The sequence below is a fragment of the Pongo abelii genome, chromosome 23 (assembly GCF_028885655.2).
Source record: "Pongo abelii isolate AG06213 chromosome 23, NHGRI_mPonAbe1-v2.0_pri, whole genome shotgun sequence".
NCBI classification, from domain to species: Eukaryota; Metazoa; Chordata; class Mammalia; order Primates; family Hominidae; genus Pongo; species Pongo abelii.
In genome coordinates, this window is record NC_085929.1 from 45,745,413 (window position 1) to 45,765,492 (window position 20,080).

A 20,080-nucleotide genomic window follows, 5' to 3' on the forward strand; every position below is an offset into this window, starting at 1 on the left:
TCCTGACTCGGCTGGAGGGATGTTAATGATTGTAATCCAGAGACAAGTCACAAGAAGATGAAGTCACTTGGCTGAGGTGACAGAGCTACAAGGGACAGGGGCAGGATTTGAACCAGAGCAACCCGGATCCTGAGTCCAGGCTTTTGGCCACACCTGCCTGACAGTCCAGTGGGAAAACTGTCGGGTACTGGGAGACCCTTGCAGGGGGACAGACTGCCCCACCGCAGCCAGGGGCAGCTCAGAGGGTCCCCAGGGCAGCAGAGGTCTAAGACCACTGTGGACATGGGCCTGGGAGCCAGAGCTCAAAAGTCAGGTTGGAGGTTTCCTATTTGAGGACAGCCTCCCTCTGCCCAGAATGCCCTCTCCTCCTGCCTTTACTTGCTTAATGCTTACTCTTGCTCAGCTGAGACGCCACCTCCTCCAGGGAGCACTCCCTGACCCCAGGGAGGGTTTACAGCTAGCTTCAGAGCCCCTGTCCAGCCCAGAGGGAGGTGCGGCCCTAACTGGGCAGGAGAGACTAGAGCACCAGCACCAGTGACTTACACATTCCCGAGTTCCCACTGCCCCCCACGGAGACCCCCGCTTGCACTCCAAACCCCAGCCACCTCCCACCCCTCAGCTCCACGTGGATTAGGAGAGAAAAGAAGAAACAGCAGTGACTGCAGAACAGTAGGACGGCTGCTGGCCTAGGGTGGCCCAGAAAACCCCAGCTTCACCCTACACTGGCTGCATGACCTTAGGCATTTCCTAACCATCCTGCGCCTCGGCTTCCTCACCTCTAAAACAGACTGTAGTGGAGTTCCTCCCTCCCGGTCACTGTGAGGCTTCACGGGAAGAGCCGCCGGTGGACACCCCAGTAAGTGGTCATCTTATTATTAATGAACAGGGGAGGACCCACCCCCGGGGTCATGGGCTCACAGAATGAGAGGAGCCTAAAGACCCCAGCCCCACCGTCTCATTTTATAGCTGAGGAAACTAAGCCCAGGGAGGGAGGAAGCCGTGGCTTTAGCAAGAGCCCCTGACCCTAACTCCAGTTGCTGCCACCAGCTGCCCTTGGCCCTGGTCCACCCCCTCTAAGGGTTCCTGATAAGAAGGGACCCAGGGCTGGGTGCAGTGGCTCTCACCTGTAATCCCAGCACTTTGGGAGGCAAGCGGGGGCGGATCACTGGAGGCCAGGAATTCGAGACCAGCCTGGCCAACATGGTGAGAACCCCCCTCCCTGTCTCTACTAAAAATACAAAAAGTAGCCAGGTGTGGTGGCGGACACCTGTAATCCCAGCTACTCTGGAGGCTGAGGCAGGGTAATCGCTTTAACCCAGGAGGTGGAGGTTGAAGTGAGCCAAGCTAGTCCCACTGCACTCCAGCCAGACCAACAGAGCAAGACTATCTCAAAAAAAAAAACATAACAAAACGAAAAAACAATGACAATGACCAAAGAAGGGACCCAGTGATGCAGCCCCCACCCCGGCCCCTTCCCCTTAAAGGACCAGCATGTATCTCTGTCCTGGGCCCAGCCAGGGCCTGCTTCCTGGCCATTTGCTTCTCTGGGAAGGAACCCTCTCCCCAGAGACTGTCTCCTCTGGCCAAGGAGGGAGGGGGTGGCTTCCTGGCCTAAACAATGGGGCCAAGAGGCATGAAGCCTCCTGTAGCCTCTGGCATGCAGTGGTGTGGGGACATCTGACTGGACGTCATTCCCAATCAGGGAGCACAGGGAATGTGGAGATGGGGGCCGGGGAGGGCAGGGGTGCAAGGGGGCCGCAGAGTGGGAACCCACTGCAGGTAACATGAGTCCCCGCCTCCAGCCCCAGCAAGGAGGCAGCAGCATTGGGGAACACTCTCTGGCCTTGTGACCCTGAGTAAGGGGCTCCATCTTGCTGGGCCTCAGTTTCCCCACCTGTAAAATGGAGAATGAGAGGAACATCTACCCCATAGGACGGTCGTGACATTAAACCGAATCGTTTCTGTAAAGGGCCTAGCCCTGAGCAAATGGGATCAGAGTTCACAAACACGCTGCTGCCGGGCAGTGGGCGGCGGTGGTTACAGGCACAGACTCAGCCACCACCTGCCTGGCTGAGAATCCCCCTCTGTGTTTGCAGCTGTGTGGCCTTCGGTAAGTTACTTAACCTCTCTGTGCTTTTGTGTCCTTGTCTATAAAACAGGGATAATAATCATCCCGCAGAACAATGTCTGAAAATTAACTGAGTTAACCCATGTAAAGTGCTTGGAGAACATGGCTGGGCCCTTCCTAAGCACTCAAAGTACCCATCACTGTGGCCATCATCATCGGTATCGCCTCCTTGCCTTCTGCAAGTTTCTCATTGCTGCTGTAACTAATTATCACTCGCGTGGTGACTTACAACAACCCAAACTTTTTCTCTCACAGATCTGGAGACCCAGGTCTCGGCAGGGCTGAGCTCCTTTTGCAGGCTCCAGGGGAGAACTGTTTCCTTGCCTTCTCCGGCTTCTAGAGGCCGCCTGGACTCCTTGGCTTGTGGCCCTTTCCTCTGTCTTCAAAGCCAGCAGCGTAGCATCTGCAAACTCTCATCTGATCTCTCCTTCTGCCACATTTCCTCTCTGACTTTGACTCTCTGCCCTCCTTCTATTTTTTCTTTTTTCGAGACGAAGTCTCACTCTGTCACCCAGGCTGGAGTACACTGGAGCAATCTCAGCTCACTGCAACTTCCAATTCCAGTTCAGGCGATCCTCCTGCCTCAGCCTCCTGAGTAGCTGGGATTACAGGCACTCACCACTATGCCCGATTAATTTTTGTATTTTTAGTAGAGACGGGATTTTACCATGTTGGTCAGGCTGGTCTCGGACTCCTTACCTCAGGTGATCCACCCACCTGGGCCTCCCAAAGTGCTGGGATTACAGGTGTGAGCCACTGCGCCCAGCCACCTTCTTTTTTTTTTTAATTTTTCATTTTGAAATCATCTTAGATTTATAGAAGAGTTGTGATGATAATTCAGAAATTTCTCATGTACCTGCCTCCCAGTTTCCCCTAATGTTAACATCTTACATAACCATGGTGCCTTTATCAAAGTGAGGGAGTTAGCATTGAGATACAGACTGTATTCAGACATCACCAGCTTCCCCACTGATGTCCTGTCCCTGTTCGGGATTGGCCAGGATCCCACGTGGCATCAGGTCATCAAGTCTCCTTGGTCCCCTCCCAAGTGTGATGGCTCCTCAGACTCTCCTGATCCTGATACTTTCAGGAGTGGTGGGTGGTGGTTGGGTATTTGGTAGAAGTTCCCTCCTTTAGGATTTTTTATTTTATTTTATTTTTTTAGACAGAGTCTCACTCTGTCGCCCAGACTAGAGTGTAGTGGCACTATGTCAGCTCACTGAAACCTCCACCTCCCAAGTTCAAGCAATTCTCATGCCTCAGCCTCCTGAATAGCTGGACAGCTGGGACTACAAGCGCACACCACCACGCCCAGCTAATTTTTGTATTTTTAGTGGAGACGGGGGTCCACCATGTTGGCCAGGCTGGCCTCCAACTCTTGACCTCAGGTGATCTACCCACCTCGGCCTCCCAAAGTGCTGGGATTACAGGCATGAGCCACTATGTCCAGCCCCTTTTGGATTTTTAAAAACAGCTTTATTGAGATATAACTCATATACCACATAATTTATCCATTTAAAGTGTAGAATTCAGTAGGTTTGGTTTATTACATTATTAACCTGTTAAATTATGGTAAAGTATATGCAATGTAACCCTTATTATTTTACCTTTTTTTTTTTTTTTTTTTTTGAGACGGAGTTTCGCTCTTGTTGCCCCGGCTGGAGTGCAATGGCATGATCTCGGCTCACTGCAACGTCCACCTCCCAGGTTCAAGCGATCCTCCTGCCTCGGCCTCCCAGGTTGCTGGGATTATAGGTGCTTGCCGCTACGCCTGGCTAATGTTTGTATTTTTAGTAGAGACGGGGTTTCACCATGTTGGCCAGGCTGGTCAGGAGCTCCTAACCTCAAGCGATCCACCTGCCTCAGCCTCCCAAAGTGCTGGGATTACAGGCATGAACTACCACACCCGGCCTATTTTACCATTTTTAAGTTAAAGTTCAGTTTGCTTTCCTCTTAGAAAGACCTTGTGATCACAGCAGGCCTGCCTGGATAATCCCCATCTCCAGGCCTGCACCTGAATCACATCTGCAGAATTGCTTTTGCCATGTGAGATGGCATAGTCACCGATTCTGGGAACTGGGGACATGGGTGTCTTTAGGGAGCTGTTATTCTGTCTACCTTCCTTCAAGCCACCAGCCACCTCACATCCGCAATCACCTGTGTCCCTGTTGGATCTGGGCTCCCCAAGGGCAGGGCTAGGCCAGCCTCCATCCCTGCTATGTCCCCAGTGCCTAGAACAAGGCCTGAGACACCTGAATTGTAACATGTGTTAGCACTTACTCTAACCTGGGCATGGGAAACGGCCATTCTTGTGAAAAATGGTCAATCTCTGTTTCATCAGGTCCACCCTAACTTGCACGGGGCACACCACGCCGAAGCTTACCCAGGGGACCTCGCCCCCCCGAACAACAGTCTGTGAAGAACAAGCCACCCTCAAATCCACTTTACAGACAAGAAACCAAGGCCCGGAGAGGTGAATGAAGTCCCACAGCCACACCTACATTTGCATGTAGCTGTCCCTGCCCCTAGGTGGGAGTCACCAGGAAGCCATTTCAGGATTTGCTGTTGAAATCCTGAAATACAGGCCAGCCACGGTGGCTCACGCCTGTAATCCCAGCACTTTGGGAGGCTGAGGCGGGTGGATCACCTGAGTTCAGGAGTTCAAGACCAGCCTGGCCAACATGGCGAAACCCCGTCTCTACTAAAAATACAAAACTTAGCCGGGCATGGTGTTGGGCGCCTGTAGTCCCAGATACTCGGGAGGCTGAGGCACGAGAATCGCTTGAACCAGGGAAATGGAGGCTGCAGTGAGACAAGATGGCACCACTGCACTCCAGCCTGGACAACAGAATGAGACCCTGTCTCAAAAAAAGAAAGAAAGAAGGAAAGAAAAAGAAAGGAAGGAAGGAAGGAAGGAAGAAAAGAAAGAAAGAAAGAAAAAAAGAAATCGTGAAATACACCTGAACCAATGGTAACTAGTCTCTGCCTCAGGCCTCCAAATGCCCTTCGCACTGCCTGGACCCTCCAGAGCCCCCAGGCCTCCTCATGAACCAGTAACTAGTGGTCACTGCTTGTGGCAGCAGGGGCTCCCCAGGCCACCCGATTGATCAGCACCAGCCCCGCTGGGTGGGAAATGCTCTCCCCTGTTCTGGCCCACAGGAGGCACTCAGTGGGCATAGCGAGCTGGAAAAGTGACTCCTCAGCCTCACTCTGTGCTCCCCACTGCAGCCCCCATGAGGGAGTGGCACCTCAGCACTACAGGTTCTGCCCCCCTTTCCTCTGGGGCCAGTGGATGTGAGGGGACTGTAGGGTGCAGAACAAGAGGGCTTTGAGGCAGCCCTATCTCCGGAGGGAAGTGGAGGAGATAGCACAGCTTCTCACTTTCCCAGCCTGTTCCAGAGCAGAGATAACCTGGAGGAGACGGGGTGCCCGGAGCCCTGCGAGCAACAGGGCCACCCACCTGCCCCCCAGGTCTCCCACTGTCCCTGCTATCACAGACTCCGGGCTGAAACCCGAGGAGCCGCTCGGAAGAGTGGCCCAAGACAGGCAGGTGATAAGCTGGGCCACTCAGTGTCCTCTGGAAAAAGGCCTGCAGGCTGCAACTGCCCCTTCCGCAAGCCTGGTGCCACTCAAACCTGCCCCGGGGAGCCCACCATCACCCGCCCCATGCTCCCTAGAGCTGCCCTAAGACATGGCCTCAGCCTAGCTGCCTTCAAAAGCGCCCGGTCCAGCCCTCTCGCTGACCAATGAAGAAGCTGAAAACAGAGAGGTTGGGGGTCTTGCCCAAGTCACACAGCATTTTGATGTCTGAGGGAGGACTTGAACCCACATCTCCCGGCTGCTGCAGGGAGCACACCAGACTGCTGTTCTCAAATACGGGTCAAATATTAAGAGAAGGGGGCAGGAGGCTGGAAAGCACCAGGTCTAAACTCCAGAGGGGTGGGTTGGGGAGTGCAGAGAAAGAGGCAGAATCATGTCGAGAGTCTGGAGCTGGGAACCAGACACCAGGTTTCTGCCTCCAGCTCTGCAAGTAACCCACCGTGACACCTTGACCCAGTCTCTGCTCCTCTCTGAGCCTCAGTTTCCCAATATATGAAAAGGAGATAAGAATGGTTTTATCCCATCCTGGCTAACAGAGTGAAACCCCATCTCTACTAAAAATACAAAAAGATTAGCTGGGCGTGGTGGTGGGCACCTGTAGTCCCAGCTACTCGGGAGGCTGAGGCAGGAGAATGGCGTGAACCCGGGAGGCAGAGCTTGCAGTGAGCCGAGTTTGCGCCACTGCACTCCAGAGCTTGGGCAACAGAGCGAGACTCCATCTCAAAAAAAAAAAAAAAAAAAAAAAAAAGAATGGTTTTATCACCGGGCACAGTGGCTCACGCCTGTAATCCCAGCACTTTGGGAGGCCAAGGCAGGCAGATCACAAGGTCAGGAGTTTGAGACCAGCCTGGCCAATATGGTGAAACTCTGTCTCTACTAAAAATACAGAAATTAGCTGGGCGTGGTGGTGGGTGCCTGTAATCCCAGCTACTCAGGAGGCTGAGGTAGGAGAATGGCGTGAACCCAGGAGGCAGAGGTCGCAGTGAGCCGAGATCGCACCATTGCACTCCAGACTCCAGTCTGGGCGACAGAGCGAGACTCTGTCTCAAAAAAAAAAAAAAAAAAAAAAACAAGAATGGTTTTACCATAAGAGTTGCATAGTGGATTAAACGGCTTAATTTGATTAAGGGACTTGGGGGAGTGGCTGGTCCCTAGCAGAGACTCTAAGGTGCTGCCGTTGTTACGCCACCTGTCCCTCCTCTTCCACCAAGAAGGCGGTGAAGGCAGGGGCTGGAGGTATCGACTCTCAACACAGGTCCCACGCTCATGGTGTCCACTCCTTCAGCAAGTTTCCTGAGGAATGGCTGCATTGCAGTCAGCGCTTCCATCAGGAAAGCACGGGGGCCACGAGAGGCCAGCACACACGGCTGGATGAATAAATGAGTGAGTGAGTGCATGAACGAATGAATGAATCCATCTGCCCAGTTTCTTCCCAGTGGAGGGGCTCTCAGCCTAGCTTCCTCCCAGCCCTTCCCTGCCTCTGCTCCCTTGATAGCTCTATGCCCCGCACCCGCCCTGGCCCCAGGTAGAAGCAGCAGGTGGCCGGGGCTGCAGGTGGCCAGTGCAGAAGAGGCTGTTGCTCAGGGACAAATGTGCTGCTCTACGGACTAGCAGCCCAGACACTGCCTGTGTGCTCTCTGCCCAGCCCCAGCCTGAGCAAGCCTTCCTTGCCGGCCCAGAACTCTTAGCGCTTGGTGGCCAAGAGTGCAGGCTGGCCTGAGACCCAGAGCAGAGGCCTCACCCACAGGCAGCCCTGGAGGGCCAGCGACTGGAGGGTGAGTGATTCCCAGGTCTGAAACCACCAGGGCCCTGCTCTGGCCTTCAGTACATTCACATGTAGCACCAAATCTGATTCCCACGGCAGGATGAAATCATTGTTAGGTGGGGAAACTGAGGCTCAGGGTAGGAAGTGTCTTGCCCAAGGTCCCAGAGTGAGACAGAGGCAGAGAGGAATAGGAATCAAGGCTCAGTTCTTCCAGCCTGCAGTGCTGAGGGGGTCCTCATATCTCCTTGTTTCCCCCATCACCCACACCCCGCCCCCCAGGCACAGTGTCCCAGCATGGGGCTCCTGTCTCCACTATCTCTCAAGAGTTCCTCGGAACCCCAGTTTCCTCATCGTCAGTGTGGCTGACCATAGTTCCAGTTTCCTCCAACCGTGTGGCTTGAGGATTCAATGACAGGCTGTCATTTGCATAGACATTTCTCCAAAAGAGATCTACGAATGGCTAATAAGTGCATGAAAAGATGTTCAACATGACTGCTGATTAGGGAAATGAAAATGGAAACCTGTCCCTTCAGTGGTGGGACCATGTCACACCCACTAGCATCGCTGTGATCAAAAAGACAGGAGCCAGCGTTGATGAGGATGTGGGGAAACTGGAGTCCTCCCAGGTTGCTGGTGGGAATGCAAAATGATTCAGCCGCTCTGGAAACCAGTTTGGCAGTTCCTCAAAATGTTAAACATGGAGCTGCCACGTGACCCAGCAATTTTCCTCCTAGATATTCACAAAGGAGAAATGAAAACATACGTCCACACAAAGATACGTATAAGAATGCTCACGGAAATATTATTTTTAATAGTCAAAAGGTGAAAACAACCCAAATGTACATCAACGGATAAGTGGACAAATTGTGGTATGTCCTTACAATGGAATATTACTTGGCCATGAAAAGGAATGTTCTTTCTGGCTGCTCTAGTGGAAGAAATAACAACGAACAACAAGGAATGAAGGAGTGACACATGCCACAACATGATGCTCACTGAAAGAAGCCAGTCACAAAAGGCTACACATTGTATGATTCCATTTATACGAAATGTCCAGAACAGAGAACTCTCTAGAGACAGAAAGCAGAGGAGCGTTCCAGGGGCTGGAGGAGGGGAACAGGGAGTGGCTGCTGATGGGTGTTGGGTTTCTTTGCGGGATGATGTAAATGTTCTAAAATTAGATTGTGGCCATGGTTGTACAACTCTGTAAATATACTCAAAACCATTGACTCATATATTTTAAGTGGGTAAATTTTAGGGTATGTAAATTATCTCCCAAGAAAGTGCTGTAAAAAATGGGCTTGTCCAAGTCCAGGCTGGACAGCCTGCGGTTCAAGCCCAGGAGGCAGGAGCTACTGTGGTTCTTATTCTTGCTATCTGCACTCTCATCTCTTTGATTCCTCACAACCACCCTGTAAGGTGGGCACTTGGCAGAGGAGGCAATTCGAGTCTCAGAGAAGGAGGAGCCCCACTATTTCCCTGGTCTTCTGGACAGACAACAGCAGGGTGAGGGGCAGCCTTCCCGGGGAGGCTGGCTGGGGGCTCAGTGAGCTTTGATTCCACATCCGGGGCTCTGTAGTAGACTTGGGGAGGGGGGACTCTAAGGTCTCCAGGCCTCTGACCCTCCTACCTCTCCCACTCCAGGCCTCTGTTTTCCCATCTAGCAAAAGGGCTCCATCAGTGGTTTTCAAACTGTGCTCCAAGGCACCCTGGGGCCAAGAAGAGTTTGCAACCACCCTGAAGAGAGGATGTCCCCAAGGTCCTCCTGGGACCCCACCCACCTCCCTGCGTCCCCTTCAGTCCTGGTCCACCCCTGAAAGGCAGGATGTGGCTGCCAAAGGTAGGTAGGGAAGAGGAAGGCGTGGGGGGCTGTGCGCAGGAATCTACATCCTGGGGACCCGGAGATGGGAACTCCAGGTGCCTGGAGCCCGGCTTCCGGCTCCAGCCTAGGAAGAAGCATCGGCCGCCGCCTCCCGGGATGAAACCGCCTGGCTTGCAGCCCAGAGCCCTTCCCGGACACGGTGCCGGCATCTCAGCTTCCCTTCTAGTGGAGGAGACACTCTGGAGCCGCTTGCTCAGGGCTTGGGTTTCCAGGACTGATCGTCCATGGCTGTGGCTACTGAGTCCCAGATACCCCAAGTATCCAGCAAGAGAGTGAAGCTGGGCCTGTGCCGAGCGCTGGGTACTCTGCCCATTCTGTTTGCATGAATTTAACCCCAGCACACCCTTCTGCGGAGGAGGACTACCAGGTTGGGGGATGTACATGAGCAACAGGGAGCGGTGAGGCCTGAGGCCAAATGGAGCACCTTGGCCCTTCCAAAGTGGGCAGTGGCTACTTGGCTCCAGCCTGCAATGGCCAGACTTTTGATTTTTCAAGAGAAGCCAGAAATCTAGGTTATAATTTGAAATCTCCAGAGTTTGGAAAAGTTTTATGAGCAAAACACATCTACAAACGGGACCAGCCCACAGGCTACCCACGGGCAACATTATCTCCTGGATGGGTACAACCACTGCCTTTTTTATTTTTATCTTTTACTTTTTTTAATTTTTGGTAGAGACAGGGTCTTGCTGTGTCACCCAGGCTGGAGTATGGTGGTGTGATCGTAGCTTACTGTAGCTCCAACCCCCTGGGCTCAAGGGATCCTCCTGCCTCCGCTTCCCGAGTAGCTGGGACTACAGGCACACAGCACCATGGCCAGCTAAGTTTGTGTTTTTGGGTGTTGGGGGGGATGGTCAGGAGTAGAGATGAGGCCTCACTATGTCTCCTAGGCTGTTTTTTTTGTTTTTTTGTGTTTTTTTTTGAGATGGAGTCACGTTCTGTCACCCAGGCTGAAGCACAATGGTGTGATCTTGGCTCACTGCCACCTCTGGGTTCAAGCGATTCTCCTGCCTCAGCCTTCCGAGTAGTTGGGATTATAGGCACGTGCCACCATGCCAGCTAATTTTTGTGTTTTTAGTAGAAACAAGGTTTTACCATGTTGGCCAAGGCTGGTCCCGAACTCCTAACCTCAGGTGATCCTCCTGCCTCAGCCTCCTAAAGTGCTAGGATTACAAGCATGAGCCACTGTGCCTGACCCCAGGCTGGTCTTGAACTCCTGGCCTCAAGCGATCCTCGTGCATCGGCAGCTCAAAGTGCTGAAATTACAGGCGTAGGCCACCGTGCCCAGCAACAAGCAGCATCTTGCCGATGAGAACACTGAGGCTCGGGGGAAGCAACACGTGCAGTCCGCAAGTGGTAAGTAGCCCAGCTCAGACTCAAGCCCGTCTCCGAATTCCAGATTCCAGGAAGGATGCTTCCATGAAGCTATTCCTTTGCTTTGAAAAAAAAACAACCCTTCCCTTTACAGCCTCGTCAAATAACAATGGAACACCCACCCATACACCGCAGCTCAAGGAAGCTGTTTCTGTGCTGATGCCTGCCATTCTCCAAGAAAAAACTCCGCCATTCACAGGGTGTGTTTAAGGCGGAGAAGAGAATACAAATGCATCTCCCCGCGTACCCGCCTAGGGCATCTCTGGAAAAATAGACTCAAATACTCAAGAAACGGCGGGGGAATGGGGTGGGAGGAGGACTTCTCTCTCACTGTATATCCTTTGAGTATTTTGATTATTTGGACATGTGAACATATTTGCTCTTGAGCAAGTAAATGGTTGTTTTGTTTGTTTTTCATTGTTCCCTCAATTCATTCTGAGCCTGGGACAGGAAGGGGCATTTGCAGGTGTCTCTGGGGCCCAGGGCCAACTCCCTGGGAGCTGGAGAGAATTGGGGAGGGGAATTAAGCCTGGATGGGACCCCCTGTGTGCCAACCACCCTGCAAATCCCCACCCACCCCTGTGTGCACAAGTACACTTGGTCCTCACAACCACTCCAGAATGGGAAACAGTTACAATCCCCGTCTACGCATGAGGAAACTGAGTCACACAACCAGAAGTTATGGAAGGCTGTTTGGAGCTTGGAGGCCAGGTCCTAGGCCCACCCCTGCTCCTCCCCAGGCCCTCCCGTTTCTCAGCTGAGGATCCACAGCCTGGGATCTGTCACAGCCCAACCCAGGCCCCAGGCCCCAGGCCCCAGGCTCATTCTCCAGTTCCCTCTGGTGAGCTAGTGGGGCAGTTCTGGCCCCAATGGTACCACCACACTCCTGCCTACCCAGCTGGGCTTGGAGCAGCTGGATTCCTTCTGGGATCTGGTCCCATCCCAGGTCCAAAGACCATCTGGGCTCCATCCAGAGGCATTTCCACCCCTGAACCTCCGGTGCAGCTGGGGGCTGCACACATACCCCCGCCGGCCCCATGGAGCCTGTGCCTGGGAATCCCTGGGTACTTCCTGCCCAAGGTGAGATTTGCAGGCAGGATACCCAGAGAATTCAAGGTGTCCCCTCGGGCATCTCACAGCATCGCCAGGAGGAGTTTGGCACCCCATTGACTCCTCCCGTGAAGAGCCCAGAGAGATTAGACCATTAGGTTAAAGTCACACAGCCAATGGGCAGGAAGATAAACTGTGCTGTTATTCAGAGTCACCTAGACCTGCTTTGGGTTATAGAAGAAATATGCAAATAGGGCCGGGCGTGGTGGCTCACACCTGAATCCCAGCACTTTGGGAGGCCAAGATGGGCAGATCACCTGAAGTCAGGAGTTTGAGACCAGCCTGGCCAACATGGTGAAACCCCATCTCTACTAAAATTACAAAAAATTAGCTGGGCATGGCGGCGGGCGCCTGTAATCCCAGCTACTTGGGAGGCTGAGGCAGGAGAATTGCTTGAACTTGGGAGGCAGAGGTTGCAGTGAGCCGAGATCATGCCACTGCACTTCAGCCTGGGTGACAGAGCAAGATTCTGTCTTGGAAAAAAAAAATTAAAATAAATAAATAAATAAAAAATAAGAATACACAAAAATTAGCTGGGCGTGGTGGCGCAGGCCTGTAATCCCAGCTACTCAGGAGGTTGAGGCAAGAGAATCTCTTGAACCCAGGAGGCAGTGAGCAGAGATCGCACCATTGCACTCCAGCCCGGGTGACAAAGCGATATCAAAAAAAAAGAAAAAGAAATATGCAAATACAGCAAATCCATTCTCATTGGAAACAAGTCATACTATGCAGATGAGGCTCCCCACTGCTCTCCATCCCCCTCCTCTGCTTCACTTTGCTCCCTAGCATCTACCCCTCCAGACGTGTCACAGGGCTACATGTGAATTACTGTCTGTCTCCCACCAGACAAGGACAGTGTCTGTTGTGTTACCCACTGTGTTGTGTTCCCAGCACCTTGAACGTAAAATAAGATCATCCTGGATGATTTGGGTGGGCCCAGCATGATCACAAGAATCCCTGGATGTGCAAGAGGGAGGCAGAAGAGTGAGTGTCAGGGTCAGAGGGAGTGGAAGACGCTGTGCTGCTGGCTTTGAGGGGAGGAAGGAACCCCAGGCCAAGGAATGCGAGCGGCCTCTAGGAGCTGCAAAGGCAAAGGAGAGCCCATGAAGGCACAGTCCCTGCCCGCACCTTGACTTTAGCCCACAAGACCCACTTCAGACTTCCGACCTCCAGAGCTGTAAGAGCTCACATCCCTGTTATTTTAAATCGCTACATTTGTGGTCATTCCTCACAGCAGCCATAGGAAACTGATAGGAAACTAACGCAGTTACAGTGTGGGCTCAAAAACACTTTCCTCTGAATTTACGTTTGTTTTGTTTTGTTTTGAACTGAGTCTCACTCTGTCACCCAGGTTGGAGTGCAGTGGCACGATCACGGCTCATTGCAGCCTCGACCTCCCAGGCTCAAGCAATCCTTCCACCCCAGCTTCCTGAGTGCTGGGACCACAGGCGTGCACCCCCACGCCTGGCTAATTTTTTTTTTTTTTTTTTGAGATGGAATTTTGCTCTTGTCACCCAGGTTGGAGTGCAGTGGCGTGATCTCGGCTCACTGCAACCTCTACCTCCCAGGTTCAAGCGATTCTCCTGCCTCAGCCTCCCAAGTAGCTGGGACTACAGGTGTGCACCACCACACCTGGCTACTTTTTGTATTTTTAGTAGAGACAGGCTTTCACTATGTTGGCCAGGCTGATCTCAAACTCCTGACCTTAGATGATCCGCCTGCCTCATCCTCCCAAAGTGCTGGGATGACAGGTGTGAGCCCCCGTGCCCGACCGTGTTGAAGTGTTGGAAAGTGTGCTTCTTCATTGGTCTGGAGCCCTACCTGGTCAACACGGATCCAGACCCCTCTTGCGTGTCCCTTTGTGTAGAGGGTGCTCACAGAGTCCTGGCAGGCATCCAGGACCATTTTTCCTCTTTCACTATGACACACAGTGCCACGAGTGTGTCCATGAGCACGAGGGAGTGTTTCCTAAGACCTGCCTAGGCCGTTCCTCACTGTGGGACCTCGGGGACATCACATCCCCTCTCTGAGCCTCAGTGTCCTCGTCTGTTAAATGGAGCATCTGATGGTCCCTCCCTCACAACGCGCTCTCCCTATGCCAAGCTGGTGCCCTCTCCTCTCCTCTTGGCAGGGCCCTGCGGGGGGCCAAGGGACACAACGGGAGACTCCACCCTGACGCTCAGCTGTGATCAGCGTGTCAGGCCCTGCCTGGCTTGCCCTGTGGAGCTGAGCTCCAGGGAAGGCCCAGCCCAAGCTGCACGCATACCAGGTTCACAGAATGAAAAATCAGTCATGGGTGCTTGGGCTGGGTCATCAGAGCCTCTGAGATCAGGGGCTCCAGGAGGAAGGATCACAGTGGCACAGTGATGGGGACAGCAGGACATCCGGGAACAGCCTCCACACTGGCCACCCCTTGGCTGGGGACTGTGAGCCAGTCACCATCCACGCCAGGCCTCAGAGTCCTCCTCTGTAAAGGAAGACAACAATGACCCCTCCTGGGCTGTGCTGGGGACCCAGCGAGGGAGCAAGATGTAAACAGAGATGGAAATGACACACTTCCTGGCCCTTAAGAAGCTCAGGTCTGGACATGAGTAAACAGGCTTTGACTTTGTAGAGAGAGGGGCTCCAAGAGGGAGCTGGGATCTCAGAGCCCCACCCCCGCTCCATCCAGCCTGGGGAACCAGGGAGGACTTCCCGAGGAAGGGGCATATGGAACCCTTGGGGCCGTGCAGCTAAGCCCGGAAATGCCCTTCTGCAGGAGTGGCCATCAGCCCTCCTGAGGCCCAGCAATGACCAGGCCAGGGCAGGAAGCCAGCCAGGGGACTCCAGAGGGGCTTTCTGGGCGGAAGTGGAGGTGGGTTTCCTCAAGGTGGAGAATGAGGTCAGGGCTTGGCCGACCCGGCAGGTGATTCCTCCTGGCCAGCCCCTGGCCTGTCCAGGGAGGCGGTCCCACCCCCAGGCCTGCCCCATCACCAGCCAGTGGTCAGGCCCGGGCTGCCTGATGCCCCCTGTGCTGACTCATGTCCGCCCGGCTGTCCCTGGCCGGAGGGAGGGGGCGGACCCTACTCTACACTTGACCTTATCAGGCCTTGCTGGTGTCCAGCCGCTGGGACGTGGGCAGGGCCTCGGCCTAGCAGGCACGACTCTGGACCTCCCAACCCCCTCCCTGCCCTGGTTGGGCAGAGTGTGCATGAGCTCATGGGAGCCCCAGGCAGGGCAGGGCAGGGCAGGGCAGGCAGGGTGGCGGCCCAAGAAGGGATGAGGCCAACAGCCTGGCTGGGGTGCCCCCGTGGAGCTTGCCCGGCAGCCCCCTGCCCAGCGGGACAGGGCTGGGCATGGGCTATTTTTAGTTCCCGAGTGGGCCCCAGATGTAGCAGCTGGTACCCTACATTCCTACCATACAGCCCGGCCTGGCACACAGGGCACGCACCCAGTATGAAGGCACACACATGTGGACACACCCATACACAAGAACACTCCTACAACTGCACAAGCATACACATGAGCGTGAATGTGCAGTGGTGTGCACATGAGCATGTGCCCACATCCGTGTACAGAGAGACATGCTCACTCCACCTGCCTTTACGCAGATACACCAACTGCTATTCACTTGTGTACAAACGTGCACACCCACCTCCCACAGGCATGCCGACATACACAGAGGCCTGCACATAAGGCCCACCCAGGTGTACACTTCGGAGACACCAGCTGGCTGAGGGTCACTCAGCGACATAAGCAGCCCCGGGTCCCCGCCTGTGTGTGCACACACCGAGTGCCAGCTTTAGAGACTTCCATTCCTTGCTGACTCTGCTAATGATGCCCTCAGGGATGTCCCAGTCTGGCAGCTGTAAACAGGCAACGAGCACAATGGGACTCTTGTTCTTTCAGGCATAGCACAGAGGGCTGGAGGTGCACAGAGGAGTGGCAGCCTGGCATAGGTGGTCAGGGAAGGCTTCCTGGAGGAGGGGGTCTTCGAAGGAACAAGCAGGGAAGGATCTGTCTGTTTGAATGAACCCAGCTTAGACTGAGTAGTTTTCTCTGCTTAGGGAAATAATAACCATGGCGGTAAACCCTTGTCACAGCTACCATTTACCACACACTTCCTCGGCACCAGGCTCCATGTGTGTCGTCTCATTTCATCCTCATGACAACCTTATGAGGCGAGTCCTACTATAGTCACCACGTGCAGATGAAGCCCCTGAGGCAAAGACAGGCCTTGACACATGGCTGGTGAGTCTGATCCCAAAGCCCGTGTTCTTAACCCAGCCTGCAGGCACTGGTAGCGACTTTGTTGGTCATGGAGGGGTTCCAGTTATCCATTGCTATGCTGCAAATGATCCCAAAATTTAGTGGCTTAAAACAAGAGCAATCATTTGTTTCTCTCACAGATCTGCAAGTCAAGCCAGGTGCTGCAAGAAGGCACAGCACTGCTCTATGAGGCATCAGCTGGGGCAACTTGAGTGGGAGCTGGAGGTCCCATTGGCTCTACTGGGGCTGACAGCTGGCAGGGGTGGAGGGTCCTCTGTTCCTTCCCACACCGGCCTTTGCATGGGGCTGTTGAGCTTCCTCACAGCATGGTGGCTGAGTCCCAAGAGATGGGAAGTGGAAGTTGCAGTTTCTTAAGGCCTGGGTCCAGAAACTGACACAGCCTCACTGGCAACATATTGATCAAGCATCCACAGAGCCCAGATTCAAGGAAAAAGGACATAGACTCCCATCTTTCAAGAAGAGGAGTGTCAAATAATTGGGGGAAGAGCATGTTCTAAAACCACCAGAATAAGAATGGAGGGGACTCCAAGGCAGGCAACCAGTATCTAATGCAGAGCCTCCTGCCCTGTTCCAGACCTCAGAACTCCAGCCAGGGCCACGAGTCAGCCTAGTACAGACCACAGACCACCCTACCCACCCCTGCTCGTTTCCTTTACATTTTTTTCTTTCCTTTTTTTTTTTTTTTTTTTGAGACAGTCTTACGCTGTTGTCCGAGCTGGAGTGCAGTGGCACTATCTCGGCTCATTGCAACCTCTGCCTCCCGGATTCAAGTGATTGTCCTGCCTCAGCCTCCCCAGTAGCTGGGATTACAGGTGCCCGCCACCATGCCCGGCTAATTTTTCTTTTTTTTTTTTTTTTTTGTATTTTTAGTAGAGATGAGATTTCACTATATTGGCCAGGCTGGTCTTGAACTCCTGACCTTGTGATCTGCCCACCTCGGTCTCCCAAAATGCTGGGATTACAGGAGTGAGCCACCGTACCTGGCTTTTTTTCTTTTCTTTTCTTCTCCTTTTCTTTCCTTTTTTCTTTCTTTCTTTTTTTCTCTCTCTATCTTTCTTTATTCTTTCTTTTTTTTTTTGAGATGGTCTCACTCTGTCACCCAAGCTGGAAGGCAGAGGCACAATCTTGGCTCATGGCAGGCTCAACCACTCCAGCTCAAGCAATCCTCCTACCTCAGCCTCCCCAGTAGCTGGAACCATAGACATGCACCATCACACCCAGCTAATTTCTTTTTTTCATGTATTTTTTTGTAGAGAAGGAGTCTAACCATGTTCTCCAGGCTGGTCTTGAACTCCTGGTCTCAAGGGACCCACCTGCCTCGGCCTCTCAAAGTGCTGGGATTACAGGCTCTGTTCACATTTTTGTGTGTGTGTGCCAAGCACAGAGGGGCCACTGTGTGCAGCTACAGAGGGCCAGCTGGCCTGGCACCTCGGCTGGAAAGGGGCAGCCTCTGGGTAGAAGAGCTGGGTGTCCAGGTGGGAAAGGCATTTCACTCCCCCCCGCCAGAGCTCCCTTGGAGCCCCAGAGTTCCAGGCTCCTGGCTCCTATCTCCTCTGCTTTCTCCAAGCCCATTCCAGGGAAACAGAAACCCAGACAGGGCTTGGAAGAGTCACTCCTGGGTCCTGAAGTGAGACCCCAGAATAGATGTTCTCCTGAGGTCCCCTCTCCTAAAATTTTATAATTCTGGGGTTGGAAGTGTCCCATACTGTAAAATCCAAAAGTCTGTTTCCCTGCTTCTCTTTTTCTTATTTATTTATTTATTTATTTTGAGATAGGGTCTCACTGTGTCACCTAGGCTGAATAGCAGTGGTGCAACCATGGCTCACTGCAGCTGTGAACTCCTGAGCTCAAGTGATCTTCCCACCTCGGCTTCCCAAGTAGCTGGGACTACAGGCATGCGCCACCACACCTGGCTAACTTTTGTATTTTTTGTAGAGACGAGGTCTCCCTGTGTTGCCCAGACTGGCCTTAAACTCCTGGGCTCAAGCCATCCTTGCACCTTGGCCTCCCAAAGAGCTAGCATTACAGGCATGAGCCACTGCACCAAGCCTCCTCTCCTTCTTAAGATTCTGACTTTCTGTTTTGACTCAATTTGACAGCATCAGTCAAATTGCAAACGGGCTTACCCTTTGACCCAGCAATTCTCCTTCTAAGGAATCTTCCAGCCTCAAGAAATCATCAAGCACGTGCAGAAGAGACGAGGCAAAAGTGTTCACAGTGGCTTCTTGTGTAACCAAGGAAAACTGGGAGCTGTCCCACCTGCACCAACGGCCAGAGCCATTTATGGAACGTTTACGGAACACCGCGTCTGGTATGTGCCTATGAAACTTCTGCATTCAACATACAAAACTTCTGCATTCAAAACACCACATTTCAAAACAAAACTTCTGCATTCAGCATGCCACAGTCACGTGTGGAGAGCAGAGAGGAACCCTGGAGGGAGGAGCTGCAGACGGAGCAGGGCCGTGGGGCAGGTGGCTACTGGTTTCCTGTAATAAATTACCATACACTCAGTGGTGGAAATAACAGGCGTTTATTCTCATAGCTCTGGAGGCTAGAAGTCCAAAATCAAGGTGTCTACAGGGCCATGCTGCCTCCACAGCTCCAGGGGGCAATCTTTCAGCTTCTGGGGACTCCCAGGTTCCTTGGCCTGTGACCACACTGTTCCAATCCCTGCCTCTGACTTCACAGGGCCCTTTCCTCTCCTGAGTCTCTGTTTGCAAATCTCCCATCTCTTTCTCTTGTAAGAATACTCTAACTGGATTTAGGATCCACCCCAACCCAGGATGACCTCATTCTGAGATCCATACTCTAATTACATCTGCAAAAATCCTTATTCCAAATAAGGTCATGTTCTGAGGTGCAGAATAGACGTGAATTTTGGGGAGACCCTGTTCAACCCACAACAATGTGGAAGGCCAATGTGTCTTCTCCATCATTTGGTCCTGCTGCAAGGAGGGTGTGTTTCTGGACCTGTGTATTATTTGTGTACCATTTAATTTATGCCTAGTGTTCCATTATTGGGAGTTATTTCTACCCTACTGCTCAAGGTCATTGCCAAGGTCTGATTGCAAAAGTTTTAAAAATTTCAACCTAAGGCATAAATGGGTTAATTTTTTTTTTTTTTTTTTTTTTTTTTTTTTTTTTTTTTGAGACAGGGTCTCTGTTACCCAGGCTGGAGTGCAGTGGCACAGTCATGGCTCACTGCAGCCTTGGCCTTCTGGGTTCAAATGATCCTCCCACCGCAGCCCTGCTGAGTAGCTGAAACTATAGACATTCGCCACCACACTCGGCTAATTTTTTTTAATTTATTTTTTGTAGTGATGGAGTCTCACTATGTTGCCCAGGCTGGTCTCAAACTCCTGGGCTCAAGCGATCCTCCCTCCTCAGCCTCCCAAGTAGCTAGGATTTCAGGTGTGCACCACCACGCTTGGCTAATTTTTAAAATTATTTTAGAGACAGGGTCTTACTATGTTGCCCATTCTAGTCTCGAACTCCTGGCCTCAAGCGATCCTCCCACCTCGGCCTCCCAAAGTGCTGGGATTACAGGCATGAGTCACTGTGTCTGACCTCATTTTAACTTTCAAAAAGTTCTAAAATCCCAGAAGACAAGTTGTCTTCAAAGATCCTTTGCCTCCCAGGGTCAATGTCTCCAGTTTTCTGGGAGGCCCAGGGGGGCCCCTCGGCAATGAGGTGGAAATGGTCAGCATGGCAGGGTGGACGCCTCTGACACCTGCCCTGCTGACCAGGCTGGAAGTTGCCGTGGCATCCTCAGGCCTCCAGATGGTGAGCCTCCCTGAGTCAATGGTGAGGTGATGGCCGACATTCCCAGCCCAGCACTTGCTCCAGGCAGGAGCTGGGCACCTTGGAGCATGGCGGGGCCAGGGAGTGGGGGACAGTGGACTGGGGGCTCTGCCTGGTACCAGCAGCCCACTTGCCCATGACAGGCTCCTCA